Source organism: Diceros bicornis, chromosome 21 (genome assembly GCF_020826845.1).
Source record: "Diceros bicornis minor isolate mBicDic1 chromosome 21, mDicBic1.mat.cur, whole genome shotgun sequence".
NCBI classification, from domain to species: Eukaryota; Metazoa; Chordata; class Mammalia; order Perissodactyla; family Rhinocerotidae; genus Diceros; species Diceros bicornis.
The window spans coordinates 7,563,815-7,590,867 of NC_080760.1; the positions used below are offsets into that span (position 1 = coordinate 7,563,815).

General features: G+C 40.6%; 1 long non-coding RNA gene across 1 annotated transcript; it reads right to left on the reverse strand.

Annotated features, from left to right (window-relative positions):
* Nucleotides 1–435: 435 nt before the first annotated feature.
* LOC131419353 (uncharacterized) lies at nucleotides 436–27,051 on the reverse strand. The gene is made up of 3 exons (XR_009223202.1): nucleotides 26,904–27,051; nucleotides 26,091–26,175; nucleotides 436–600 (listed from the first exon to the last, which is right to left on the reverse strand). It is a non-coding gene; the product is annotated as an uncharacterized LOC131419353 (long non-coding RNA).
* Between the last annotated feature and the right edge of the window lie 2 nt (nucleotides 27,052–27,053).

The following is a 27,053-nucleotide window of genomic DNA, read 5'->3' on the forward strand; positions in this document are numbered from 1 at the left end:
TCAAAATAAATGGTTCCCAAATCTCACTGGTGTCAGAATCACATGTGGAGCTTTAAGAAATGCACTTCCCAGGGAGGCTTCCCAAACATGTTTATGAATCAGACTCTTCTAGGTCAGGGCTTGGGGGACTTGATTTTTCAGAAGTTCCCCAGATGATTGTGACGAGCCAAGGGAAGGTTTGGAGCCACAGGTCTCTTGATCCTCTCTCTTGCAAAGAGCTACCAACAAAACCTACAAACAGAAACAGACTCTGGACTCCCAGGCCAGGGGTCTTTCCCTGCAGCTCTACCCCTGTTACTCACAACACATAGCCTCTCAGGGGTTAATGATCACATCCAGAGATTTCTCATCTGAAGATGGGGATGGAGGTGTTTTATTTACAAGCCACAAGGTGGTTAAAGATGTAAGCTTGCCGCTATGTTCAAAGCCCACAACTTCGTAAAGCAACATACATTTTGTGACACGAGATGTAGCTCTGAAAACCATAATAAGTTTCCTGGAAGGATTGACTTAAATCTGAAGTGAAGAAGTTCTCTTCAGGTAAAGCCTTGGTCAGCTGCAGAGAGCAGGGTCACTCAGTCCGGCCACTCAGATCAGACCCTGAGGAGAGGAGAAAAGGTGTCAAACGTGCCGCGAGAACAGCCCTCCCAGAGCTGTCGACAAGACTTTTGAATTATGGTTTCCATAGCTAACTCATTCTCAAGAAATGCAGGGGCTGTCAGGTCAGTTTGTTATCTGTGTCTACTGCCCAGGGGAAAGTTTGCTTTAAAAAGACAAAGTTGACTTTCCCAGTCGGGGATAGGAGTGAAAGCTTCTTTCTTCTTTTCTTTCTGGGCTCCATGGAAGAGTCTCCAGAGCACAGGTCTTTATCCAAGCAAGAAAAAGAGGGTGTGTGCCATGGCCGCCTGGCCGTTCTCGAGTGTGGGCCTGTGGGCTTGGGCCAGGAGCAGGAATTCCCCACACAGACACCGAGTCTGCTGCCCGAGACAGGAGCGGCGGCTCCACAGAAAGCCACTCTGTTCCCTGCCACCAAGTAACGCTCACACAACACACACACGCAGCCACGGAAAAAGGAGTATTTGAAAGGAGTGTTTTTGTTCCCTAGAATACACAGTGCTCTTATTTCCTTAGGGGTGCAGTAAAAATTAGCCAGGAATAGATTGCCAAATGCAGCTGAGAGTCGGAGGGATATTTATCTCCATAGGCTGGGGTTGCTGGGTCTGGTCGCTGGGACAAACTTTGAATACTTCTATAAATCATAATGAAAGATTAAAATAAGAAAGCATTTGCTAAACATGTCTGGAAGGAGGCTTTTTATGCTGTTATTTTTTTTACCACCAACTGCTGTTCAGAGACTTCACTGGGCTGTTTAAAACCAAGAGAAAATGTGTATTTGTTTGAGGTGGGAGGCAAAAAAAACCCAGCAGTTCATGCACGGAGCCTTGGTTTACGTGGGTTTTTGAGGTCAAAGAAAATTCACTTGGGAGATCTAAGTGCATATGTTACATTAAGTGTAAAAAACAACAATAAAAAAAAAGAATATATCCCTAGGACATGTGAATTTTTAACAAAATGGTCGATTGAAGTGTTTCATTTATTTTCGATTTTATCATCATATAAGAATCAGGGGCCGGCCCAGTGGCGCAGCAGTTAAGTGTGTGCACTCCACTGCAGTGGCCTGGGGTTCCGCAGGTTCGGATCCTGGGTACGCACCGACACACCGCTTGTTAGGCCATGCTGAGGCAGCGTGTGGCAGCGTTCCATATAAAGTGGAGGAAGATGGGCACGGACGTTAGCCTCGGGCCAATCTTCCTCAGGAAAAAGAGGATGATTGGCATTGGATGTTAGCTCAGGGCTGGTCTTTCTCACACACGCACACACACAAATATATATATATAAAAGAATCAATTTCCTTAAAAATCTGTGAAAAAATTCCATCAATCATTTAAAAAATTATGAAATATCTTTGTGAGCACTATTGGACAACTATGACCTTTCAAGAACTTGTAGCTATCAGAGGACACGGGGAGACACAGCCGTGGGTCTCAGTTCACTTTTTTGTGAATAAAAATTCCCTATTTGTTTAGAGTAAGAGGTGGAATAAAATAAGAGTAAGACTTCCTTTCTAGCTCAGAAACCGTCCCTTCCTGAAGTTTGTCCTAACTGTCCCTGAAGGCCCAGCGTAATGCCCGCTTCTGTCAGAAAGCCTCTGTCCGCAGCCCCAGGGCTGGCCACCTGCTCAGGACCTGGGAGCATGAGACGGGCCAGAGCTGCACTCTTCTCTCTGTGGACACAGCCTGCCTCGCTCAGAACTGCACGCTCACCCAGGGCAGTGATCACACCTCAGGCTGCTGTTAGGGGCTGAACTGTGTTCCCTAAAAATTTGTATGGTGAAGTCCTAATTCCCAGTACTTCAGAAGGTAACTGTATTTGGAGACAGAGTCTTTAAAGAGGTGATTAAGGTAAAATGAGGCCATTGGGGTAGGCCTTGATACAATATGAATGTTGTCCTTGTGAGAAGAGGAGATTGGGACACAGACACACAGAGATGGAAGACCCTGTGAACACCCAAGGAGAGGGTGGCCACGACAAGCCCGGAAGAGAGGCCTCAGGACAAGCCAGCCCTGCCAACACATCTACCCTAGACTTCCTGCCTCCAGAACTGTGTGAAATAAATGTTTGCTGTTTGAGCCCCTCAGTCTGTGGTACTTTGTTATGGCAGCCCTGGCAAACTAATACAGCTTTTTATGCTCCATGTCACATAGCTCTGAGCCTTAACCAAAGGAGCTCAAAACTTGTTTGTTGGTATATCAGTTTCCTATACATAATATATAATAATGTAAATACATGTAATAACATATAATTATACATATGTACTACATATTTACTCATATACCATATATAATATATAGTATATATAGAATTATATAAATTAATGTATTAATATATTATACATTATAATATATAATACATATTATAATGTATATATTAATATTATATATTATAATGTACATAATACATTATATTTACTATATGTATTATATAATACTAAATATTATATACACAGAATAAATATGAGTGTGAAAAAGAGTTGCTGTTTTATGAAAACTATAAAAATTTAGTGAGTTGTAAAAACTTGCTATAAGTAACAAACCTGTAAAAAAATTTAAAATAAAAACTATAAAAATTTAGCAGCCTCCCCCTGGACTTGTGCTTCTAGAAAGATGTAATAGGGGCCTGCCCGGTGTTCGTTTGCTCTGCTTCAGCGGCCCAGGGTTCGCAGTTTCAGATCCCAGGGCACGGATGGACGCACCGCTTGTCAAGCCATGCTGTGGCAGCGCCCCATATAAAGTAGAGGAAGATGGGCACGGATGTTAGCCCAGGGCCAATCTTCCTCAGCAAAAAGAGGACGATTGGCAATGGATGTTAACTCAGGGCTAATCTTTCTCATAAAAAAAATAAAAAGAAATAAAAAATAAAAAATAAAATAGAAAGATGCAATAAACGTTTTTTTCTGTTCCTCCTGCTAAGTACAAACAAAAACAATAAACAGTATATGTAACACAAACATAAGAAGACTCTTGAAGGTAGAGAGAAGGCAGACAGCTACAGAAGTCAACACTCAAGGAAAAATGGTGATGAATTCCTTGGGATTTCTTTTTGCCTTATATATCCCAGACATGGAGCTGAAGAACCTGGCAACCCAGAAGTGTTAATAAGCACAAACCAAAAAAGCCCCAAGAAAAGCCTACTGTCTCTAGCTAAAGGACCGGGAAAGGGCAGCCTAACAATACAGAAAACTTCTGGAAAACAACTGCTCTACTCTTGCCAAACACCAGGAAAAAACTGTGGCCCCAGTCCAACCCCACTAGCAAAGGCCAAGTGAGGGGCTTTTACTCCACAATCTCTCCAAGCTGAAATAAGATGCCCAGTGCCCTGCAGGGTGCATCACAAAGGGCCAAGTAGTAGGCTGAGAACTGCATCTTCAGAGAGAGTATTGGGAGCCCCCCCCACAGTATCATAGTATGGACATCCACCCCTACACAGTGGTAACAAGGAATCCCTCCCACTGCCCACTACAGAAGGCCTAGTAGAGAGTCACGACTTTCATCACCTCCTGATGCAGTGTCACTGTAGGCCACATGGGGACCAGTAACAAGGTACCACTCACCATCCCAGCCAGGATGGTGTCAGTGGAGGCCTAGTGCACAGCCAGAACTCCCACTCCCAACCAGCAGTAGCAAGGAGCCGATCCTCCCTCATGTGTCAATAAAGGCCAAGTGGAGAGCCTGGACTTCTACCCTCACCTGGCAGGAACAACGCAGATGCCCCTTTCCTTTGCTGGAGCAATGTCAGAGGAAGTCAGCTAAAATAGAAGGTTTAAATAAAATCCAGATTCTCATAACATAATACCCAAAATGTCCAAATTTCAGTTGAAAATCACTCATTATACAAACAATCAGGAAAATCTCAACCTGAATGAAAAATCAGTCAATAGACACCAACTCCAAGATGCCTAAGATGTTAAAATTATCTCACAAAGATTTTAAAGCAGCCATCATAAACATGGTGCTCCAATGATCAATTATAAACATACTTAAAATAAATGAAACAAAAAGTCTCAGCAAATAGAATATATAAAGTAAAACAAAAGGGAAAATTTAGAACAGAAAAATATAATAACTGAAACTTTAAAAAATACTCAGTATATGGACCCAACAACAATATGAAGAGGATAGAGGAAAAATCAGTGAACTGGATGATAGAACAACAGAAATAACTCAATCTGAACAGTCCAAAAAAAATATAGAAAAAAAAAGAAAGAAAGATGAACAAAGTCTCAGGGAGCTATAGGTCTGCAAAAAAAAAAAAATACCTAACATTCATGGCATGAGTCTCTGAAAGAAAGGACAAAGAAAGTGAGTCTGAAAAACTATTCAGTGAAATAATGGCTGAAAAATCTCCAAATTTGACAAAAGACATAATCCTACAGACTCAAGAAGCTGAGCAAACTCCAAACAGGATAAACCCGAAGAAATCCATATCAAGAAACCTTATAGTCATACTACTAAAATGTGAGGACCAAGAAAAAAATAATTGAAAATAGCAAGAGAAAAAGAATACCTTTTCTCTAGGGGAAAAACAATTTGAATGAGAGTGAAGTTCTCTCCAGAAATTAGAGAATACAAAATATTTTTAAGTGATGAAAGAAAAGAACTATCAGCCCAGAATCCTATACTCATAAAATACCCTTCAAGAATGAAGGGAATTCAAGACATTCTCAGATGAAGAAAAAAGAAAGAACTTGCTGGCAGCAGAGCTAACCTAAAAGAATGGCTAAATAAACTTCTCTAACCAGAAAGGAAATGCTAAAAGAAAGAAACTTGGAACATCAAGAAATAAGAAAGAACAATGGAAAGAGTAAAAATATGTATCTAGACAATACATGTTCCTTCTCTTATTGAGTTTTCCAAATTACACTTGATGGTTGAAACAAAAATTATAAGACTTCCTGATGTGGCTCTAAAAGTATGTAGAGAAAAGTATTTAAGACAATTATACTTTAAGTAAGGTTAGAAATGGGACATAAAGGAAGGTAAAGTTTCCAAACTTTATTTGAACCAGAAAATATTGACATCAGTAGACTGTGAATTAAAAAAAAAAAAAGCTATAGAAAGAGATACATTCAAAAACACAGAGATAAATCAAAAAGGAACTGAAAAAAAAATGTTCAACTAACCCAGAGAAAGCCAAGAAAAAATACACAAAGAAATGAAAAACAAAGAATAAAGAGAAAAGGAAAATAAAACAGCAGGCTTAAGCCTTAATAGTTCCATAATTACATTAAATTAAAGTCTGAATACATCACTTAAAAACAAAGATTGGCCCAGCAGATTCAAAATCATGACACAACTCTACATTGCCTATGAGAAACTTATTTCAAATGTGATGATATAGGTAAGTAAAAAGAAAAAGATGTATCATGCAAACATTAATCAAAAGAGAGGAGGAAAAGCTATGTTAATATCTGATAAAGTAGACTTTAGAGCAAAGAAAATTACCAGAGACAGAGAGGAATCATGCATAACAATAAAACGGTAGGGCCACCAAGAAGACATAGCAATCCCAAATGCGTATGCACCAAACAACAGGACTGCATAATATGTAAAGCAAAACCTGATCAAACTGAAAGGAGAAATAGCAAACCCACAAGCTTACTTGGAGACTTCAACCCCCTCTCTGCACTTGATAGAACAACACGACAGAAAACCACCAAGAATATGGAAGAACTCAGCAACACCATCAACCAACAGGATCTAGTCAACATATCAAGAGAGGCTGTATCCTGAGTCAGAAAACAAAAGCAACAAGCTTAAAAGAATTAAAATCATACAGAATGTGTTTGCTGCCCACAATGGAATCAAACTAGAAATTGAAAATGGAAAGATATCTGCAAACACTTGGAAACTAACCAATGCACTTGTAAATATTCCATGGGTCAAAGAGGAAGTCTCAGGAGAAATAAAAAATACATTGAACTGAATGAAAATGAAATACCACATAGGAAAATTTGTGGGACATGGCTAAAGTAGTGCTGGGAGGGACATTGATAGCACTAAAAATGCTTATATTAGAAAAGAGGAGAAAAGTAAAAAATCACCACCAAAGTATTTAGCATATTCAAAATAGCTAAGGAATTCACGCTGCTGATTAGTAAAATCTTTCAAAATTACCTAATTGGCTCAAAACAATCTGTAAGTACTGCCCTGATTATGTGTGAAAACAATGATTTCCTTCCTTAAGTAGTAGATAATAACGACAATAAACAAACACTTAGAGACAGAGATTGGATTGGTGGTTACCAGAGGGGAAGGGGGGAGGGAGGAGGGTGAAAGGGATAATTCGGCATATGTGTGTGGTGATGGGTTGTAATTAGTATTTGGGTGGTGAACATGATGTAATCTATGCATAAATAGAAGTATAATGATGTACACCTGAAATTTATACAATGTTATAAACCAATGTTACTGCAATAAACAAAAAATTAAAAAAAAAAAAAAAAGAAAATTTTCAAATCAATGATCCAAGTTTCCACCTCGAGAATGTAGAAAAGGAACACAAAGTAAGCAGAAGGAAGGAAAATAATAGAAAAGAACAGAAATCAATGAAATTAAAAGCATAACAATAAGAGAAAATCAATGAAACAGAAAATTTTTCTTTGAAAAGATCAACAAACTGACAAACCTCCATCAAGACCTACAAAGAAAAAAAAATTGGAGAGGACACAAATTACCAAAGCAGGAATGAAATGGGATATTACTCAAAATGATAATAAAGGAGTAAAATGGACAAGTCTACACACATACAACTGACAACTTAGTTGAAATGGACCAATTCCTTGAAAAGCATGAACTACCACAACTTACCTATTATGACGTGTATAATTTGAATAACGTTTTACCTATTAAGAAAATTCAATTTGTAACTAAAACCATCCCCAAAAGGTAATTTCCAGGTACAGGTGGTTTTTATGAAGTATGCTACCAAACCTTTATAGAAGAATTAACTCTAATTGCATAAAATCTATCCTAGAAAATAGAAGCACCAAGTTATCCCCCAGGCAGAAGGAACAGCCAAGTCTGATCAAATGCCAGGGGCCAAGACGACACAGGCTCCCTCTGAGTCTCACAGCTTCAGGAAGCACCAATAAAAACTGACATTAATCTCAGTGTTTATTGAGAGAGAGAGATAAAGAGCAAAATAATTAATATAGAATCTGTTAAGCATTCCAAAGTGAGTATATGAATGATACTAATGGGGACACAGAGCAGGTTGGGGTAAGATCTGAAATAGCAAACATTTTGGATTATAATAAATTTTAAACAACTTTAGTGTCAATCCTTTCGAGTAATTGCACATTTAGTACTTCAGATTTTTAAAAGGTTGGAAGATATTAATGAACAACCAAGTCTGTATTGTAATTAACACATTGATTTGCATATAAAGTATATACTGAAAAACACAGAACTTCATCTTCAATATACTCTATGTAAGCCCCAAGCCCTGCTTGTGTTATTAATTTTAAGCAAATAAGTCTTTACATATATTACAAATTTAAATTGTAGTCAACCTAAGATCTATGACACAGTACAGTCTGACTTGATTAGGTTTTGCTATAAACACAGATGATTTTTTGATCCGTTTAACCAAAGATGATTTCTTGCTACCAAGTGAGGCCAAGTCTAAACATAATATAAAATGTGATAAAGTATTCTAAGTAAGTATTGCTTATGTGCCCTCATGTGCACAAATATATGTTTATTTCTGATATCTAGATTGTACTCTTCACCTTTGCAGAAAGAAGTCTGCTGTATAAATGCATATAATAATATAAACTATCTGCTCCTGAGCCAAGAAGTCAAAGCAGTCTGTAAAGCAGACTCCGTACAGGACCTGGTGCTCAAATCACAGCATATCCACGTCTGCTGAAAACACTCAGCAGTGAGGCATGTGGAAACAACATTCTCTTTACCCAAAAGGCGCTGTCCACATCCATCTTCCAAGGGAAATAGCTTTCCAGGGACTGCAGGCCGATAAGAGATGGCAAGTGATAAATGAAGCACTAGTGTCAAAGGACAGATGGCCCCTGAGGGTGGGAAAGCCAGTTAAATTTGGACGGGAGCTATGCAGGCAAATGCATATCTGCCAAAAACATCACACACACATGCACACATGCATATGCATCCCCGCAAGCATACGTGCACACATGTACGCACATGTGGCACAGCAACAACCAGCAGTCCACTCAGGAAGGAAACTGGAGCCCCCTCAAGTGGAATGCCACCCTTTTGCTTCCAACAGTGAGCAACGGATTTAACCTCTCTGAGCCTCAGTTTCCTCAGATGTGGAACAGAGAAAATAATATTGCCTATCTCACAGGGTTGACATGAGGTTAGATGCTTTAACACATAGAAAATGCGAAGAACAGTGTCCAGCATTTAGTAGTACTTAAGAACTGTAGCTTATTCTTCAAAACAAGATATAGATTTTTCATTACCACCTTTTTGGTTTCCACCCTCCACCTCTGACTATTTACCTGTTAAAACGAGCATCTCTGAATATAAATGCTGGTAAATTTCAATTAGTCAAGCTCAAGATTTGTTCTTAGGACAAATCTTTAACCTTAACCAACTTGCCCAGTCACCTCTGCTGTGTTTTCAGATGCTTATTGAATGCTAACAAGTCCAATTTAAGGAAAGGAAGAGGGGAAAACCCTCCCTTCCTGCTGGTCTCTGTGCCCTCTCCCCGCCAGGCATAAATATCTGGGCACCAGCAGGAATGAGGAAGCCCTGCCCCGGCAGTTCCAGAGGCCAGCGGGCATCTGCCTCCTGCAGGCTTTGGGATGGTGGCCTGCCTCCTCCCAGTCTGCAGGAGCAATGCATCTGAGGCAGGAGGTGAAGGGCTAAGAGCTCCAAGTCTCCTTTTGGAAAAGCACCAGCTATTTTTGAAACAAAGTACTTCCTCAAGACCAAGAAAGTCCATATTAGTAAAAGCACCAGAGAACTGCCTCTCTGGCTCTTCCTCTAGAATCTCTTTCCTGGTTATTTTTAGTAGTTGCTTTCTCCCTGGCCAAACCGTGAAAAGACGGGAAGTGGTATTCCCAGGGCAATACCTCTGACTTCACCTCTTCTGGTAGCTCTGGGCCATGCCGGGATCTCAGTGGCCACAGAGGGTCCCGGTGGAAGGCTCAAGTCAACTCCGTCATCTGACGGCCAAGGGTAGAAATCCTAGCTCTGCCTTCTTGGGAATGTCACTTAACATCTCTGAGCATTGGTGTCCTCAGACAATGAAGTTCTTAATTAAGTGACATACTAGATAAAAGGCCTTAGCCCAGTGCCAGTAATCCCTAACTATGGGTTATATATTTAGTAGTAGTAGTAGTAATAGTATTCTGCCTGGCTACTAGTCAGATAGTTCCCTATTAAATAATAATCACTCAGGCAATCTAATTCCTATTATTTTTGGCGATTTCCTAATATAGTTGGCTAAATCCTGAGGTATATCTTGATAAAGTCACTAGAACACACAAGACCAAAATGATGGGGCCCTGGTTACTTCTAACCTTGCCGTCCTCATTTCCTCTTGAAGCGGAGTCTGTCAAGATGGCCACAGTGACTCCTCCAGCCCCTCCAAGACGCCCCTTGCGGTGTGACTCGGCCACTCCTCCCAATAAGAGGAACAAGCTTGAGTCTGTGTTGGCCTTGGGACTTGCTGTGACAAGTAGAAAGTGGCAAAAGAGAATCTGGGGGACTTGGGAGGCATGGCCTCAGGGGGCCGGCAGCACCCACTCAGGCTCTTTCTGCTTCTGGTGACGTCTGCGTAAAGAAGTCTGAGCTAGCTTCCTTGAAGGTGAGAGGCCACCTGGCGAGAGAGATCTGGCCAACAGCTAGCACCAGCCCCAGAGCGAAGCCATCTCAGACCATCTCGCTCTTATTGAGCCATCGGTTCCCATAAGACCAGCAGAAGGACTGTCCAGCTGAGCTGAGCCCAGACTGCCGACCCACAGAATTGAGAGCTAACGATTGTGGTTTTAAGCCCCTAAGATTTGGGGTGATTTGTTCCATAGAAACAGATAGCTAATACGACTCTCTTCGGGCACAACAGTGTCCTCACAGTTTTTTAAGCACACCAGGCTCAGCTCTAACTCAGGGCCTTTGCACGAGGCTCCCTCTCCCTGCAGTACTTTCCCCCCAGAAATGCCTTCTGCGTGGCTAGCTCTCTCGTATTCTTTAAGTATCTACTCAAAAGTCTCTTTTCCATTGAGGCTTCCCTGACCCCCTATCTAAATTTGCAACCTTTTCCCATGACACTTTTATCTTCCTTCCTTACCCCCTTGACCCCTGTGGCACTTATCTCCGTCTAACATAGTACATATTTAACTATTTGGGAGTGTTTGCTTCTGTCTCTTGCAGTGGAAGGAGAGCCCCATGAGGGCAGTTTTCATTGGCTTGGTCCTAGAACACTACCTAGCACAGTAAGCTATATTAGCTTGGGTAAGCTTGGCTGCTGTAACAAAGAGATCCCATAACAATCTAGCAGCTTAAAACAGATAAGTAGTTATTTCTCTCAGCGGTGAGGTGAGCTTTCCAGGCTGGCAAGTGGCTCTGTTCCATGAGACCTTTCAGAGACTTGAGTTCCTCCATCTGGATTCTCCACAACATCCCCTGCATACTTAAGTCTGGGTGGCAGGAAACCTCTCCAGCCCAAATCACAGGAAGCTACAAGTGAACCCACTGGGGCATCTTAAGTCACAGACCCCAACGTGGCACAAATCTCTTCTGCTCGTGAGGCCATTCCTACCCACGTGGGAGGCTGAGGCCAGGGTCTGTCTGGGTAGCCTTGTGCCCAGCTACAAGCCTATTACCACAGGAGGGAAAGAAGAGACTGAGTACCAGCAATAGACTTGATACTGAACCAAGTGGGGTCACCTCCTGGAGAGTTAAATAAGACTCTACACCAGTGGAAGTTGTCTCACAAAGTAAAGTGTATTTGCAGCAAATAGGAGGCCATGAGGAATCATTTCCAAAGTCATCGAGTCCCTGAACAAAGGAAAGCAGGAACTTTTATTTGGTTGGGGAATGAATATTCAAAAGGGAGAGGCGGGTATTCGCTTGCACAGCCTCAGTTGGAGAACATGCTTCCACATAATGAGGCCTAAGCTCCTCCTGGAGAGATTTTTGCATTAAAAATAAGGCAAAGGTAATGGGCATAGCTCTTGCGGTGAGGCTTGGTCAGTTTCAGGATGGCTGGTGGTTACATCTCCTTAACATACAAAAGGAAAAGAAACAACTTGGAAAAACAGTTAATTGCTTCCAAACCCACCTTTGAGTTTCTCTAGGCACCTCGTAGGTGGCAGACTTGGCCACTATTCCATCAGTAATGGACAGCTTTCCCAGGAATTGTTCTTAAGGAACTTGTACCAAAATAACTAGCATTGGAACTAACAATAAAAAAGGAGAAATAAATTATATGCATGCGCCACTTTTTCTGAGGCTCCTCAGGCTTAGCTGAGAGACATGATGGATTAGCTGGTGGGATCCACAGCCACACACGGAGGGCTAGCTGAAAGTCAGCAGAGAAAAAACAAGCACCTAATCTCGTATTAGGCAGGAAATCAGGATGACAGAGAGAGCTATGATGCTAGAAAAGCATGCAATGCATGTGGAGCCACCATTCCTGATTCAAGTCCAACTCTGCCTGTGGTTGGCTGGTTTGTGCACTAACCAACTAACCGTTCTGATCATCGGCTTCTTCCCCTAGAAAATGAGGAAATCAGGTGGCATTGTTGAGGATGCAGTTAAATAATGAATATGAAAGCAGACTGGAGGCCAGAAGCCTGTAGAAACATTAGATGTGATCTGAACCAGACTAAGGGAGGCACCAAGCAACCAGCTTAGGGCAATTTTGGTCTTTAGGAAATCTGCACTTCTCTGAATTAGCAAATTCTCTTCTGATATGGCAGTCATACCTCTTACTACTTGGTGGTAAAGAGAAAAATAAATGTAGAGCATTTCATGACCATCTTAGAGGAAACATTTGGATTATTTTACAGTTTTCTTTCTTTCAAATGCTGCTGTAAATGCAAACACAGGCACTCCATGTATTTGATGCATTCACACAGGCTAGGCATGCTTAGAAGTCTGTGAGCCTCAGTGGAAAAAGGAATAGGGAATACATCCAAGCAGTTCTGTCCAAAAGATGGCCCAACAACTCACAGGTGGCCCAGGAAGGGGTAGGACCAACCATGCTCAACCCACTGTCTACATTGAACTCAACTCCACAGCCCTGTTGTGAAAGGGAAATGGTGAGGCCTTACCAGAGCCAGCTGGAGTAGATACTCCCTTCATGGAAGTTTAGACTGCCCTTTGAGGTTCTCATTAATAAAAAATTTTTCAGCAACTGCTAAGAGAATAACCTTGAAAATGCTTCAAAATATACTTGTTTATATGAAACTCACAATTCTACCACTAGAACTGGCATTATTTTTAAAACAAATCCTTACAGAAGATCTTACGTGAAGCCCAAAGTAGGGAATGGGAGAACCTTAGCTGTATACTGCTGCCCTGGCATCATAAAGGGCTTTTATAAGTCAGTCACCCTTTGTGCTGCATTATCCAGAGCTTTGCTAGCAAAAAGGAAACAACGAAATGAGTCATTTTTTTAACCTAAATAAGGAGTGACTTGATTATCTATTACCTGGTTATATTGATATATACCCACATATTGATAAAGTAAGTTCTAATATGTGTACAATAGACATTAACAATTCAAAACAAAAGACTTTGAAACAAAGACATTTAAAAACTTGAAATCCAGAACAAGAAGAAACACGTTAGAATTTAATCAACGTAAAAGGCTCTGCAACACTGGCTCAGTTTTTGTTTACATACAAAGTCCTCTGACCACTAAAAAGAGACAATGTTTAAGTTCTTAGATTGAATTTGAAATTACAGATTTCCCAGTGAATTTACTGCAGCACGAGCTGATCACTGAGAACCTCTTCACTGATTAGCCACAGCAAGTGGACCTTAAATTGACTCCCTCTCTTTCTACCCAGATTTACTGGTCTCCTCTAATTTCCCAAGTACTTGCTAGTCCCACAACATTCCTAAGCCTGGCAACACCCACATTCCCAGAAACAGCCATCTTCTCAAATGCATCATTGCCATCTGCAGAAAACCAATCAGTTAACGCCACAGTGTTATAAAACAATGCTATTATTATAAAATAAAACAACTAGCCAGTGATTTAGCGTTTCTCCCCTAAATCATTGATGGTAGCTGTCTTATTAACCATGTCCTCGGACATCAGTATTAGTCACACTTTGTTTCATAGATCCCCATGTCTGAATTAAACGGCTCTGCTTCAGGGGAATCCAAAGCGAGACATCACTTGTGAAGTTTCACTGACACAGAGTCAGTTGATACAATTTCCCACATGCTGGATACTTTGGGGAAAAGAAGCAGAAACAACATCAGCCTTTGTATCTTGACCTCTTGCCTACTGTGACTCTTGAAGAGTCATGTGTATGCAATCAGAGCTTTAATAAGAGATTCTTAGATTTGCCAAGGGAAAAACTTGACCTCAGTCAGGAACTGATTTCACCAGGGATGAATGAAGAAGAAAAATGTATTTGATTCTCCCTAAGCTCTCCCTAAACAAAGTAAGGTCAACGGTGTAAAACAGATATTTTATTAAAGTAAAGAGTCTCTTGGATCTAACTCCTTAAGTATAGCTAAACTGTGTGTTTGGCTAAAAGAAAACAGAAGACCAGTCATGCTATTTCTATCTGTTGTGGAGCTCAGTGTGGCATGCAAAAGAAAAAGCCAAGGTCTAGCTGATCTTGAGGCTGAATTGCCACCAAGGCCTAAAGACTAGATGACGAACAGCTAGAAAATTGTAGGAAGCTAATTATCTACAAATTCAAACCAAACTTTGACATGTCAAATGATGTCATTATAACTAAAGCTCTAGTTGGGACTTTTTATTGTTTAACATAAAATCTCTTTAGCACAGGACATGATATCACCTAACAGAATACAATACAGTTCAAGGCAGGCAGATGCTCAAAAACAATAGAAATAGAAAAAAATAGCAAACTGATTTCCAAAGTTTCAAGGACATTATTGAAAAGTACACTTGAATGTAAGCTAAAAAACTGAAGGGCATTTGACGTGCTTTTTGTAAACATTGTTAAGATTATTTTTCCTTGTCAGAGACAAAACACTTCTTTCCCTAAGACAGAGAGGAAGGGTAGATGGAATTGCTCAGGGTAGGATGACCCCTATTTTCTGTTCAAAGTAGGAGACAAGGCTACGTGCTGAGCAGTGTGACCCCTACAGAGTATGGTGATGAACACACACACAGCAATCAATATCACAAATTACCAAGAATGTCCTCACAGTGAGTTATTAAATTAGAATGAAGTTTTTTGTTATTGTTGTTACGAAGCATATTCTAAGGCAGGCTCTCAAAATAACGTATTCTTCTGATTGTAGAATTGTCATGTGAGTATCCTAAAACCACAATTATGAGAAAGCAGGGGAGGTGACTGCGGCCCCTTCATTTATTTACTTGCTTTCAGAATGTCATGGGTATTGCTGTTAACATGTGCCTGGTTAAGTGGATTTATGAATTAAATTATCTGGTTTTACTAAACTAGACCTAAAAAAAAGGACAAGTAGGTTAAAATCATTTGTTCACAGGAACCCCAAGTTCAGGGTAATAATAACATGGAAGGCACAAGCCAACAAGACAAAGGCAGTGCTGCTCCTTCTTCCTCTCCATCGAGCTTTCCCATCCACAATATGAGGAACTACAGTCAGCAATGATCTAGTCAGATTTGCAAGAAGCTGGCCAAAAAGAAATACAAATTTATTAGTTAGAAAGATTATTTGAAATATGAGATTACAAATGAATCACTGAAGAGGAAACTTGAACTTAGTGTGCACTGTGATTTAAAATATAAACTAATGATAGCATGATCAGTAAGATAATTAAAAATAAGTATGTAGGGGCCGGCCTGGTGGCGCAAATGGTTGAGTGCGCGTGCTCCGCTGCGGTGGCCTGGAGTTCGCCGGTTCAGATCCCGGGGACGCACAGATGCACCGCTTGTTAAACCATGCTCTGGCGGTGTCCCATATAAAGTAGAGGAAGATGGGTACGGATGTTAGACCAGGGCCAGTCTTCCTCAGCAAAAAAGAGGAAGACTGGCATTGGATGTTAGCTCAGGGCTGATCTTCCTCAAAATAAATAAATAAGTATGTAGAATATGGAGAAAATGTTTACTATTTTTAAAAGATATTTAAAGTTGTGAATACTCAACATAGTACTTTACAAATTTTTAATTAACTTAACGAGAAATATTTGTAAGTCTTGCTTGGGGTCTCTTGCTTAACAGTAAAAGAAAAAAATGCCAAATAGCTTTGGGGAACACTTGTTCTTCTTTCTACTGTAAAAAAAATGTTGAAGTAATATGCGGAAACAAATATGGAAACAATATATAAATCATTTATTCTTCAGCAAACACTACTATAAGATGCATATAAAATAGTTATGTTTATTTAAAGCATTAAAAGACGGAGTGAACCCTGTTCCCCGGCTGGGAGATTTGCTATACCACATTGCTATAAAGACATGTATTTGTCGGGATAGGCTATCTGTAACATTCAACCTCAGAATCCCAATGTTGTAAAGCAATGAAGATCTATTTCTCACTTATTCAATGTCCACTGAAGGTCCTCTGGACCAGGACACTTTATGGAGTGTCTGTCCTCTAAGCATTAAATGTGGAGACCCAGGCTCCTAACATCGTGTGCCCCCACCATGCAGCACCCTTTGCTTCCAGCTGCACAGAGGGGGAACCAAGCAGAAGATCAAGAGAGATGTTGTGTCTCCAGGCCTGGATGCAGCTCCTTTCACTGCTGCCCATGTTCCATTGACCAGGACCCAGTTATATTGTCGCATCTTAATGCAAAGGGGCTGAGAAGTACAGTCTCTCCACCCGACTAGGTAGAAAATTAAAAGTGTGTTTCAAACTGTCACGATATATTTCTAACATGTGTAAGCTTATGGTATTTGATCAATTTTGTTTCAAGAGCAAAATTTTGTGAGCCTTTAAAGAACATATATTCCAACGAAAGGATATTCTAACATAAAAGAAAGTAATAAATAAAAACATTTTGTCAAAAAACTGTGAAGCTTTGACAAGAATGAAAAAACAAAACAAAACAAAACCACTGAGTAAGGCTATAAAGGCAGCACCAGACATAAAATCAATCTATTGCTTAATTCATAGCCAAAGTACTTCAGAAAGGAAGTTAAATTCAAAGTGATCAAAGTCAGTAATGTAGTCAATTTTATAAAAAACAGAGCTTTAAAATGTTATGAAACCTTGAAAATAATTCATAACGAGAGGGGGAGTGACTGTGAACACTTTTATGCCACACTGTTTACTGATCAGAACGTGGCAGAGTATACAAAAGCTGTCGAATGTCAGAATGAGCTGTGAATCATTTTACTATAAGACAAGCACTCAAGATTTGTTGACATTTTCTGTGACATGTGGCCTTCATCTCATAGATACTTGTGCCACCTCCAGCAATGGTGGATGAGAAATAAAAAATTCAACAACCCATTGATGATGAAAACCCTCAGGAAATTTGGAATAGAAGACAACTTCCTAATCTTATATAGGACATCTATGGAAAATCTACAGCTTACATCATATTTAATGGTGAAATAAATGGTGAATGGCATGTTCCCTCGAACACAGGGAACAAAGCGAGGATTTCTACTTTTACCGCTTCTCTTCAACATTACACTGAAATTGGTAAAAGTAGAAATCCTTGCTTTGTTCCCTGTGTTGGAGGGAACGTGCCCAATATTTCACCATTAAAAGAACATAAAGAAAAAAGGGATACAGATTGGAAAAGCAGTAAAACTGCCTTTATTTGTAGACAACATGATCATCGATGTAGAAAATCTTCAGTAATCTACAAAAAAATCGAATAGAAGTAATATATGAGTTCAGCATGATTCCAGGATCCAAGATCAACACACAAATATCAAACACATTTTATGTACTATCAAAGGACAATCACAATATTAAACATTGCATTCATATTAGCATCAAAAATACCTATGAATACATGTAACAAAATATGCTCAGACAGGTACCCTTAAAACCTCAAAACAATGCTGAGAGAAACTAATGAAGACCTAAATAAATGGAGAGATATAGCATGTCTATGGATCAGAAAAACCAATAGTTAAGATGTCGATTCTACCCAAATAGCTATATAGGTATGACGAAATCCCAATCAAAATCTCAGCAGGAATTTTTTTTTTTTTTGGAAATTGACAAGCTGATTCTAAAATTCATATGAAATGAAAACGTTGTTAATCAAAACAATTTTGTAAAAGAACAACATTAAAAAACTTATTACCTAATTTGAAGACTCACTATAAAATTACAGAAATCAGCACAGTGTGATATTGGCATAAGGATAGACATAGTGATCAATGGAACAGAACAGAGAGTTCAAAACTAAACCCACACTTATATAACAATTTGACAAAAATGCCAAGGTAATTCAATGGAAAATGGGTAGGCTTTTATATAAACTGAATATCCGTATGAAAAATAACGAACATTAACCCTTACCTCACATATATACAAAAATTAACCAAAGAAACCAGAGATCTAAATGTAAAAGATAAAACCATAAACTATATAAAAAATACAGAAAAATATCTTTGTGGCTTTGGGTTAGGCAAACATTTTTTAGATAGGACACAAAAGCATGAAACACAAAATTAAAATTTGATAAATTGGACTTTATCAAAATTTAAAAATTTGCTTCTCAAAAGCCACTAGTAAGACAATAAAAGCAAAGTCACAGACTGGTGTCTGATAAAGGTATTCCATCCATAATATATAAACAATACCTACAACTCAATATTAAAAAGACATACAATCCACTAGTTAATAGAGAAATGCAAATTTAAACCACAATGAGATAACACTACATACCCACTAGAATGACCAAAATTAAGAAGACTGGCAATAGTAAGTGTTGGTGAGGACTGGGAGCAAATGGAACTCTTACACATTTCTGGTTTGAATGCAAAATGGTATGGCCACCATGAAAACCAGTTGAGTAGTTCCTCATACAGGTAAACCTACACTGATCACACGACCCAGCAATCCCTCTCCTAGGTATTTACCCGAGAGAAATAAATACATGTAATCTCACAGACTTGCACTTGAATGTCCAGAGCAGCTTTACTAGTAATAGCCAAAAACTAGAAACAGTGCTCATGTCCACCAATGGTGAGCACTGGTGAATGGATGTAGTACATCCACGCAATGAAACACTGCCCAGCAATAGAATCGACAATACATGCCACAGCAGGAACGAATCTCAAAAGCATTTACGCTCAGTGAAAGAAGCCAGATACAAAACCATACAAGGCTATTTCTATGCTATTATATGTTTATAGAAAAAACAAAGGGACAACATGTGGCTCAGTGGTTGCCATGGTGGAAGGGGAGGGGTTGGCAGCCAAGGGGCAGGAGAGGACTCTGTAGGGTGACAGAGCATTCTATAGCATGGTCATTGCGGACAGTCACAGGAATGGATCCACTTCAAAACTCATCAAATTACATACTTAAGACTAGTGATCTTTATTTTATGTAAGTTATATCTCAATAAAACTTTTAAATAGGTCTTTGGGATTTGGATGTTTATTATTATCACAATGCCTGTTGAGGTTAAAAAAATTTGAATATGATGGTGTACTTATTTTCTATTGTTACGTTATAAATTACCACAAATTTAGCAGCTTAAAATAAAAATACAAAGTTCTGGCAGGCTTGACTGGGTTCTCTGTTCTCGAGCTCACAGGTCAAAATGAAAGTGTCAGCCATCTGGACGTTCTTGGGGCGAACCTACGTCCAGGCTCATTCAGGTTGTCGGCAGAATTAATTTCCTCATGGTTGTATGGCTGAGGTTCTCATTTCCCTGACATGGAGCCCCCTCCACCTTCAAGCGAGCAACGGCACATGCAGTCCTTCTTGTGCTTTGAATCTCTCTGCTTTCCCCTCTATCTTCCTCTCTGCTTTTAAGGGCTCATATGATTACATTGGACCCACCTGGATAATGCAGTATATTCTCCCTCTTTTAGGGTCAGTTGATCAGTAACCTTAATGACATCTGCAATGCCTCTTTCGCCATCTAAGGTAACATATTAACAGTCCTGGGGATTGGAGTGTGAATCTTGGGGACCATAATGCTGTCCCCACAGACAGCCCACTACCACTGATAATGATCATAGCTAACAGGCATTGAGGGCAGCCTACTGGTGCCAGACAGTGGGCTAAATGCCTCAAAGTCATCACTGCAGTTTATCTTCCTAGCTGCCTTACAAGTTGGGCACTATTTCTTTGGTCATTGTCCAGTGTGGAAAATGAGCAAGGAAAGGTTTGCAAGTTGCCAGGATCTTTCGGCTGGTTAATGACAGGGCAGACATTAGATTCAGATCTATCTGGTTGCAAAGCACTAAACTGATGGCGGCTGTATTTTGATCACTATGTCATTCTTGTCAGCTCAATTTTATTTTAATAAAAAGTGGCCATGGCCTCTCACCAGTCCCTCATTCAGAATTGTTTGCATTTTTCCTTCACAATACATTGCACAGTTTGCAGTTACCTATTTTTTTAAATGATTTAATCAGCACCTGTCTTTTCAGTCAGCCCTAGCGGTCTAGTGGTTAAGATTCAGGGCTTTCACCCCTGTGGCCTGGGTTCATTTCCCAGTCAGGGAACCACACCACCCATCTGTTGGTTGTCATACTGTGGCAGCTGCATGTTGCTGGGAGGCTGAAAGCTCTGCCGCCAGTATTTGAAATATTAGAAGGATCACCCATTGTGGACAGGTTACAGTGGAGCTTCCAGACTAGAACACCTAGGAAGAAGGACGTGGCTATGCACTTCTGAAAAAATTGGCCATGAAAACCCTATAAATAGCAGTGGAGCACTGTCTGATAGAGCGCAGAAGGTGAGAGGATGGCACAAAGACTAGGCAGGGTTCCACTCTGCTGTACACAGGATCGCTAGGAGTTGGAATTGACTTGACAACACTAACAACAACAAAAATCTGACTTTTCACTAATTCACAATTGCCCTGAGGGGGACTATGTCTGTCTGCTCAGTATTGTATCTCCATGTCCCAGTTGATGCTTGATTTATGGTAAACGGCTCAATCCATGGTTGTTGACTGATTGAGTGAATGAATGAATGAGCAAGTGAATAGCATATAAGTATACATCCCTCTTCTGTTATCCTCTCCAAATGCTGCCCATTACCCCCTGCCTTTAAGAAGATGAGAGAGAACAATGAAAGTATGACTCAAACTAAAGGCACGCACCTATGTCCCACAGATAGGGATGCATCTATGCTCCCTGACAGATTAATTGCAACATTCTACCAGTACATTTCTGGAAAGGATTGCTAGGACCTGTTGCCTCTCTGTTCTTCTCACTTGTGAAGAGAGCTCGTTCTTTTATAATAATACAAGTCATATCTTATCTCATCACCATATTTGAATGAGTGAACAAATTGAGCCCACCCTCCTCTAGATTTTAGGAAGAATTACCTGGACTAGCATGTCCCAGGCAGTCCCAAAGCAGGACTGAATTTCTTTATGGCACCACACAGCTCAGAGTCTGGTCTTCCTGGACTAGCATACACGCCACTTTACCATGTGACTTTACAACAGAGATGGTCAGTGCCCAGCAGGCAGGAACTGTGATAATTCATGAATACATAACATGATGCACTGGGCATACATACTGGTTAAATGAATGAATGTAACAAGTGCAACACATGGAAGCGGATTCCATGACTCTCCTGGGATTTTTATCATTAAAAAAAAAACAAAGTCTTGCTCCCTGAAATAGAATGAAGGCACATCCACAAATATAAGGATAACAATGTTGGCCAAATGCTTTCTACAATTTTGAATGTGGAATTGCCTTTCCTGATTTGCCTATGTTTCTAGTACTACAAAGACAATGTCCCTTTGATGCTCCTAAATGTAACCCTACGTTAAAGATTAGATCAGAGCAGGAAGGATTTTCTTTAACCACAGTTGTATTTCTCAAGTGCTAAACAAAGCATGCTCTGAGTGGCTTGACTGGCAAGCTTAATTTTAATGAAATGCCGGAAAATACATCACCAGGGTTTTCTCTGTCAGTCATCCCCAGGCAGTGAGAACAGGGCAGCACCTGCTCCAGGTACAGCCTATGCTGGGACAGCCATTTGGTATATTCCCCACCAATATAGGGCACAAGTTATGAAAAAAATATCCCAAATTCCTTCCTATAGCATGTCACAAATCTAGAATGAGAATCACAGGGAATTTGAATGTAGCCACTTTGAATTTGCAGATGAAATCTTGGCTTTGCTTAGATAATTTGAAATACCGAGGAAATGTGAAAAGATATGATACACTAGGTTGATACAACATGGCAGTTTTTTGTAGGTCAAAAATGGACAATTGCTGACATTTTCATAAGGTTCAACCCAATGAAGAGGCTGTGAGTAGACGGATATCAACTTTAGTTTTGCTTTTAAGAATCACAAAACTGGAAGGACCCTCAAAGAAAATGAAATCCAACTTTCTCATTTTAAAGCTTGTGTTTGCAGGATTAGGTATAACTGAAAGTAACTGAAAATCCCCAAATATCAATGGGATAAATAAGATAGAAGCTTATTTCACATTCCTGTCCAGGAGTACCCACAATGTAAGAGACACAGCCCCTTCTTAGTTTCCCCCTCCACTCTGAGAGGTTCCCCATGTCCCCAGTGAACCTCATGGTCTAAGACGGCTGCTGGAACTCCAGCCATTAAATACACAGGGGCTGATCAAAGAAGAGGCTTACAAACCATGCAGACAGAGGCCAGATCCTGGAGAACTGTGGAAACTGTGCTACAGGGCTTGGATATTATCTTATAGGCACTGAGAAGGCATTTCAATATTAAGCAGAAGGAAGACATAGGTGGATGTGTGTTTTAGCTACATCACTCTGGCAGCCCTGTGGGTGGCTTGGAGAAGCACGAGACAGAAGACAGTGGGCTAACGCAGGGGCTGGGTGGGAGCAAAGAGGACAGCTCAAACGGGAGGCACAGCAGTGGAGGCAGTAAGCACAGCCTACACCTGAGAAGGCAAATAAGAAAGGGCACAGTTTAGACAATAATGAAAAGATAATGCAAGGTCAACAGGATTTTGACTTCCTTCTGGCTGTGAATAAGCAAGTATAAGAAAATACGTAGCCTTTTCGGGGGAATATCTACACAAGAAGCAGTGTCTTCAGGGGAGAGGCAGGTTTCAGACAAGAAAGGTGGAGAGAAGGCTCTGTACAAAAATGGATCGTGTAAGGTAAATGTTCACAATTGAGGAGGGGTTTGTTGAGTACAGCTGAAAGGTGTTAGAGAGATCTAGGCTAAGAAATAAAGTCTAATAAGGGGGTAAGTATTTGGAGATAGGCAATTCTGGGAGCTTTCTTTTTCTCTGAGTAAGCAAGAATGATGGAAGTGGGGGATGTGGTTAGGAGAGCCTGGTCTCAAATATTTGGACTGGTATAGGTCATTTTCTGGTCAGCATTGGCTCAGAGGCCCAGGCAGTACCAGGCCTGGTCTGAGAGGACAAGCCTGGTTCTGTTCTGCGTAGGAGGCATGTGACAGCTGCAGAGGGACAGGATCAGAGCCAGAGTGCTCCCTGGCGCTCCAGGCTCCCTTGGAAAGTGGCAGGCACTACTGTCCCTGTGGTCGTTATGCAGACAGCACAGTTTGCCACGACCTAGCTCTGGGTGCCCGTAACCCAGCATTCAGTAGGAGGAGCCTGGCGGGTTCTGTGGGATTTCTTGGTTGGCTATGGAAGGCCTGGAGAAGCAGCTTCTTTATTCAACCTGCTGACATTATTGAAGTTGCAATAATTACTTATCACGTGCCACATCTTAATTTTTAACTTTGTAAATTACATGTAAGAAATTACATGTAAGATATAAGAATCCTATCCTTAGTAAACCTTAGGCATTTGCCTTGGCCACCAGTCACTTGATTATGGTTTAAAAAAATTATCTAGAAATGTATTAACACCAGCAAATATTGAGTGTGTATTTTGGGAAAAGGTATTCTTTCCAACTCAGCCTCTTTTCTAGGCCCTGCTGTGTGTTCACAAGGGCCCTCCCAGATGGGGTGCTATGGGGGAATTCAGGGCTTACCCCTGCTCAGGTGAATTCTCCCACTCCTCTCCCTTAACACAGACAACAGAACATGAACTGTGCTGTCAACCTTCAGAGGTACAGACAGATAGATGATAGATACAGAGATAAAAATAGACATATATAGGGGCTGGCCAGGTGGCACAAGCGATTAAGTACAACGCGCGCTCCACTGCGGCAACCCGGGGTTAGCCAGTTCAGATCCCGGGCGCACACCGACGCACCGCTTGGCAAGCCATGCTGTGGCGGTATCCCATATAAAGTGGATGAAGATGGGCATGGATGTTAGCCCACAGCAAGTCTTCCTCAGCAAAAAGAGGAGGATTGGCAGATGTTAGCTCAGGGCCGATCTTCCTCACACACACACACAAAAATAGACACATATATAGGAAGAAAGAGAGAGACATCACATAATTGACAGTCTAGTAGGGAGGAAAAATTACAGAAAGAAAGTAATCACTCATTGTGACAAGTGCTATAAAGGCAATGGTCCTGGGACAGAGAATGAGGATGCACAGGGAGGGATTTACTCTACATGGGGAAGTCAAAAACTCTCGGAAGAGCTGCCTTTGGGGTGGGGTGAAGAATATGCAGAAGTCCTAGGGCAGACAGCTGGGTGGCTGGAGGTACTGAAAGCAGCTTGTCACCACCGTGTAGCAGCACAGGGGAAGTGGCAAGAGAAAGCCATGGAGATTCAACCACCCACATGGTTGGCTAAAATCACCTCTGCATTTCTCATCTCTATCTCTATAAAACAAAATTGGTAAAAATGAATTTAAATTATGTAAATAACTAACCTTTATATTTGCCTTTTATTAAAATAATTTCATAATAGATTTATAATATACTTGGAAATCAATTATATGATGTCATTTCTTAAACAGCTTCCAAATGCCTGCATCATAAAAGGTCCACATTAAGTAAAACATTTTCATCAACTCAAGGTCCAAACTATTTATCATGGCAAAATTCCAATTAATTGTGATTCAAAGGAAAGGTTGTTTTGCACACAAAGTTAAAGGAAGCATTTATAGCATTAACAGTCCCTTTAATGTACTTTTGTATTTACAAAAGTATCCATCAAAAAATTGCTTGAATTTTGGAAAGTCCTATAATCATTTCACGCATAGTAAAAATTGTATATAGTACAAATTAAATGCAGTTTATTATTCTATTATTGATTGATTTGATATGAGGTAACTGTTCAGGCTTAATTGCCTTACTCTGAAAGAGCTCGGGGGAAAGTAATCCTGTGTCTGCTCCACACAAGCAACTAGAAACTACAAATAGAAATCTCAATTTGCCTTGAAATGTGATTGGCTGATTCTATCAGGCCTGCAGTTTGTTTCTAAAGTCTAAAAATAGTACGTTAAAAAACTCACAATAATGTAATGAACGCCTTAAAGTTTAGCAGTATGTTGACAAAACATGTCCCTAATAAATACCTTGCTTTCCCTGAGAAATCCTTGCAAAAACTTTTGTAACGTCAACTCAGCAGCCCATTGTCTTAGAGAAGTGCATTTCACAGAACAATGCATTTGGAAATGTTTTGCTAAAAGATTACACGGAAAAAAGAACTTAGGGAGGAGACAGATCAGGAGGAGGGTAACTCACAAAGTTTTCTAACCAGGTTAAGGAATTTTTGCCTGGTAGAACAGATTTGATCTTTTAACATCAGCCTTCTGTGGTATTGTCCTTACATCACTTTTTCCACTTTAAGGGAACATAGCTGATGGATCCCAGGCCTGAAGCTTGCGAGGTAAGAACGGATTAGCTCACCTATAGGTGCCGGCAACAAGCTCCTCTGTATGACGTCTGCGCAGACGCCTGGACACGCCCATTAGCGTGCTTCCCACAGTGGACGCCGTTCCCCAAGGCATGCCAGCTCATGTCCAGAACACGGAGGAGGTGGTTCTCGACAGACCTAGCCATGTGAGACACCTGCGGCCCACGGCCTCTCTTATTAACTACCGACGACCACTCTTTCAGCTTCTTGTCTTCTGGAATGAGCACTGCAACAATCTCTATGCATTAAATATTTGCTACAACCCTGGAATATAACAAAAGCCACTAGTGAGTGTAATTCACAGGTGAGTGTAATTAGAATAGATCCAATCTTTCCCATTTGTTCTCCATAATCGCATGAGAAATGTCACAGCTGCTAGTCAAGAGGGCATATAGGAATACTATTTAACCAGAGAACTGTTGCAAACTCATAATCACCATCATTTCATATTGGTTACCTGTTCTCAGAGAATTTGCTTTAGGATGATACAGTCCCTGCCTTCACCAACCACCCTTGACTCTGGTTTCAAACAGCGTCCAATCCTTCACTCGACAAACAAATGAAACAAGGAAAGAAAATCAGAGACCTCAACACTGGAACTATTTCATTTTGGATTGTTACTCATGGTTGGCAGAATTTTCCTGCTTTCAGTCTAACGATGGCAGTATGTATACTATAAAGTAATTTGTATTCAAAGGTATTTCCCCCTCTGAAGTTAAACATGTAGACACGTTGGAGAATACTCTAGGTTTTGTGCTCCTGGCTGAGTTAACCTATTTTATTGCTGTCTTAATTCAAATACGGTGCCCCATCTGTGGTTAAAAAGAGCAGAAAGTCCTCTCACATTAAAGATGTAAGGACTACCCTTTGCAGTCACGGAACTCATCTTTCAAATAAGTAAAAAATCAATTTTACTGGATTATTTTCCAAAAAAGCAAGATTGGGCTGTACCACATAGCCAAGTGGTAGTTGTCAGCCTGTCTTATTTGGAAGGCTGCCTCTTTAACTAACTTAGAAATTGCCAGTGGCTTTTCCAAGATTCCACTGACAGCCTCCACCCTCACCCCCAAGAATGTATGCGGGGGGAGGAAGAAAATAACTAATCCAAGTTCCTCTTCCTCTCACTAACATCACCCAAAACTTGAAGATATCTTGTTCCAGACTCCCTCCTGGCATCACAGCAAAAGTACTGATAACCAAGAGTGGCTCAGCCCTAAGAGCAAGCTCTTCACCTTCATGCACCCGTAAAACAATCGTTTGGATAACACACCTGCTAATTCTTGAAGCTCTTCCAAGTTCCCCCAGATCTCCCTGAAGCTTAAGGCGCCCCTCGTGTAACATCTCTCACACAGCGTGCACAACATACTTTTAGACCTTGATGATTCACAGTGCAGTCCATCCAAGGTGCCGTGAACCCAAA